This window comes from Lolium perenne, chromosome 5 (assembly GCF_019359855.2).
Source record: "Lolium perenne isolate Kyuss_39 chromosome 5, Kyuss_2.0, whole genome shotgun sequence".
Taxonomy (NCBI): Eukaryota; Viridiplantae; Streptophyta; class Magnoliopsida; order Poales; family Poaceae; genus Lolium; species Lolium perenne.
The window spans coordinates 192,077,285-192,081,678 of NC_067248.2; the positions used below are offsets into that span (position 1 = coordinate 192,077,285).

At 46.7% G+C, this 4,394-nt stretch overlaps 1 pseudogene; it reads left to right on the forward strand.

The window, feature by feature from the left end:
- Positions 1–675: 675 nt before the first annotated feature.
- On the forward strand, positions 676–1,426 carry LOC127303941 (uncharacterized; annotated as a pseudogene).
- Positions 1,427–4,394: the final 2,968 nt, after the last annotated feature.

Consider the following 4,394-nt stretch of genomic DNA (forward strand, 5'->3'; position numbering starts at 1 on the left):
CAGGATTTAAACTATAATTGGTATTCTTTGACCCCTTAACAATCTCCGTCAAGCTCCGCCACTTGGTCACACAAAAGCCAAGCTTTGGGTCAAACAGAACAAACGTATTTTTGAATATTACTTAGAGTTTATTTAAAGTTTAAAGGATGATTGTGGTTCTCTTACTGGTTGTTGCAAATATTCTGGTCTCTTGGGAGCTGTATCGCCGAAGGACATATTGGCTTCAGCATGTAGTCGGCTCCGTGTCATTTGGTTTTCCTTTCTCCTAGAGGACCTCCGTTTCGGGTTACACAAGGCTCGAGCTCGGGGTTCCAACGGTTAGCCACAAGGCCGTGCCAGTCCGAATTTGGTTTCTCAAAAAAAAAAAAATCCAAATTTTGTTTCTAAAAAGAACTATAACAGACCCCGTATATATTTTCAAAAAATATAGGGGATAAAAACAGGCCACCGTCATATGAAACGAGCCCCGCAGCCCCGTTCGGCTACACACCCCAAAGAAAGAGAAACAAATATTCTACAGCTTGAATCGCTCCGATTCCTCCCGACTCCCGCGAGTGAGGGTCTTCAGATTTGTTATTTTCGTTGGTTGGATCAGCAGATTCTGAACAATCATTCGACAGATCCCTCTGGGATTGGAAGAAAGGCGCGTCTGCCTACTTTTCCGATCTCCCGGCGATGTCTCCGGCCACCTCGGCCGGAACGGCGGGGCGGAAGCGCAAAGGTGCACCCGTTCGCTCACTCACCGTCTGCAAGCGTCGGCGAACCCCCGCTCCGGCACAGCAGGAAAGCGGCTGGGCATCTCTCACTCCTGATATGGTCCGCCTCGTCGGCTGGCGGCTGCTGGCCGAGGACGTGGTGGACTACCTCACGTTCCGCGCCGTCTGCTCCGGCTGGCGCGCCAGCACGTCCAGTCCGGACCCTGTCTCCGCCCTGAGCAAACCGTTCCTCCGCCCGCGCGGCTGGGTCGCGCTCTGCGACGGCGACGCGGCGCCCCTGGACGCCGCCTCCTGCTGCGAGATCACCTTCTTCAACACGCGCACGGTGCGCCGCCTGCGCGTCCGCCTCCCCGAGCTCCGGGCCCACAGGGTCATCGGCTTCACCGACGGCCTACTCATCCTTCTACACAACCGCAAGACGACCGTCCGCATCGTCCACCCCTTCACTCGCGCCATGGCTGACCTCCCGCCCCTCGCGCCCGCCTTCCACAAGGTGATCAAGGACCGGGGATCTCTGCTCCACATGAGCGCCTTCGTCTGCTCTTCACCCTCGTTCCCCTTCTTCTCTGTGGTTGCCCATTTCCCCTGGAAACCCGTGGCGCTGTGGGCGCAGCCAGGCCGCGAGGCGTGGAAGTTCATCCGCCATGGCCTGGAGATTCGGAACATCTTGCCCTTCCAAGGCATGCTCTTCGCCACCGTGAGGTCGATGAAGCAGATAGTGATGGTCTACCCTCCATGCAAGTTCTCCCTCGCTTACGCTGCAGACTCATTGGCCAACAAGAAGATATGGTGCGAGTACCTCGTGGAGTTCGCCGGGCGTATGATGCTCGTGGTGCAACATGGAACTACGGAGGCTGGTGACGCCAGGGCATGGCCGAATTGCGCCTTCAAGATCTTCGAAGTGGACATCCACGGCCAGAAGATGTTGCCAATTCGCAGCCTCGGTGACCAGGCTCTGTTCCTCCACACCGACCGGTGCCTGTGTGTCCCGACCATGAACCTGCCGTCCATCTGCGGCGACTCGGTTTATTTCACTATGCCACGCAAGCCTGTTGTGATGCAGTCTCTCGCAAGTGGTTTGTCCGAGGATCTATCTGCGATGTGCCAGATACACGACATGGAGGAGGAGATGATACGTCCATCCGTGCGACCCTTCACCATTGCTGGTCATCTTCTCACGTATTGCCATCATTTAGAGTGGGCATGGGGACTTATGTTTCACGAGTTCCACTTCATACCGGAATCTTTCAAGGAGCTGCACAAGAAAATACAGGCACATTATTCTCAAGTTCGGATTCCACGCAAGCTGTAGCAGCAGAAGGTGCAAAGTCCAAACTTTGTCATAGTGGATGAGTGTAAGAAAGAAACTTCTGTGTAGAGAGACTTCTCTTTTGGGTTGTTTTCTTATGATGAAAACTTTATTATCTTCTATCTCTAAATAGCTAGCCCCCACTAGTAGATTTTCCTGCAATTCTATGCAGCCACGTCACCCCAAAATACCAAATCTGGCACCGATGCAGTAACTCCACACGTTCAGCTTTTCTACCTCTTAATTGATTTGTAACCGATCCCTCAAACCCGTCAATCTCAGATTATCCACTTTAATGGTTAGCTGCAGTTAGATCGCAACGTTTTCCCTCGCACTATTTTTATTCTCCCCACTATCCATGTCCGAACAAATTCCATGCATGCCCCGAGAGACCTTAAATCCCTCCGCTCCTAGCACGTCTCCAGCACACGACTGCTTCTCAGTGCTCAGCCGCAAGATTCCCAAAACGTCGTTCTGCAGGTTGTAGCGCTGCCCCTGCGTTTGAGAGTCCGGCCGTCTCTATCCGTGTCACCATTGCCAGCTGTGTGACCCATCGGATCCCTGCCGCCGCCAAGAGACTCGCAACCAGCGTTGCCTTTTCTAGCAGCAAGCAGGTGAAGTACACTAGGTCAGAACAAAAGCTTGGTTCACTCTTCGCCCATCCAGTCAAGTTCTTCTTCTTCTTCCAAATTCCAGTTTCATCACGCCATCATGGTGTGTGTGCGCGATGTGCTTTTTTAATGATGTTGAAACTCCATGTAAATATTTGATTCGTACAAATACGTTTTTCATTTATTTTCAATGTTGATGCCACATGTGTCCAAAGCATAACTGCGATTTTGGTGCTAGGATGTTTATAACCAGTCACCACGAGCAGGCAATTCAGTTAAACAATGTTTCTGACCATTCGGTACAACACGCGCGAGCTCGTGGCCTCGTGGGTTTATGTGATGCATGTATTCTCAACCTGCTATGTGGTAAGTACGATCAAGCACCCTTTCCTGCTTACTGCTTTTATTCTCTGTAATTTCCGAGCCCCTAATTTCTGAAGATATACGTGTCTCAACCCTTCTGGGAAATACAGTTAAACAACGTTGTGCTATTTGAGATGTTTTCTTATAGCTTTCCACTTCTTAATCTTTCTCAATAATATAAAAAAGAGTACTTAATTAGGCAGGAAGAAACATGAGAGTATCGTTCCTGTTCTGGCCTGAAAACAGAAGTCAGACTACCTTGCGACTACTGTTTCTACTGTTCCTGTTCAGGTGTGATTAAATAGACAAGATCAATCAAATACTGTAGATGTGTACCTCGACCAAACTGTCCAAGCTAATTGCAGATATTGGCTCCCAATAGTAAGGTGAACTATCATATAACCAAAAATCAGCATGGCGATGTCTTTATTTTAGGCAATAGATATGTTCTTCATTACAGGGGATGAAGGTGTCAACATGAATGCCTCCTACTGACATTCATATGTTATTACCAGCTTACTCTAATGAGATACAATATAGCCTTCATTTGTTTGGCAATGCAGATTCTTTTTATTTTGAAATGGCAATGCTGATATTGGTGATTCGTGATTCATGCACACATATGTTTAACGATACCCTATCTAAAGGTAGCAATACTCGAATATTTAGAGATTATTTGGTAGTTCACCTTACTTTAGAGTTTTACCTATTGAAATATAGCTATAGCAGTAAACAATAAACGGTATAACTCGACCTTTTGGTTCTTATAGATGTTTACTCAATGGTTATTTCTCAACAAATTTTCCGCCGCAACGCGCGGGGTATCATCTAGTTATGATGATGATGAAACCCGGAAATTCAATTTGATTTCTGGGTGCGTATGCTCCCTTTCCTAAAATATCATATTTTGAAGTGTCAAAAGTTTTTGACAAAAAATTTAACATGAACATCTCCATATTATATGTCCGTTCGTCAAGTTTCACGAAAAACCAATATTTTTATTGATCTATGTAAAACAAAGAAAATTTATCATGTGAAAAGTATTATTTTTTATAAAACGGCTTTGTGAGCGTGTAGCACGTGAAGATATACGTGCGAGAATTTTTTATTCTAATTTTTCTAAATTCAAAATATGTGTAAGATATATTTCAAAATAGAGAAATCATATGATCCCATGTTTCAAAACACCACTTCCAAACAATCAAACCCCTAGTCTTTCCTTACGTGACTCTGCCGTGATATGTCTGTGTGTTTTCTTGTAATTTTTGGTGAACACTATTCTGTTATGGAACTGGTTTTACGAAAATACTTATCTTTTTGCAGAGAATTTTCTCCACTAGTAGAAACAAGGGCTTTGGTTTTTTGCCCCAGATGTCATTTGCACCGGATTTGGCA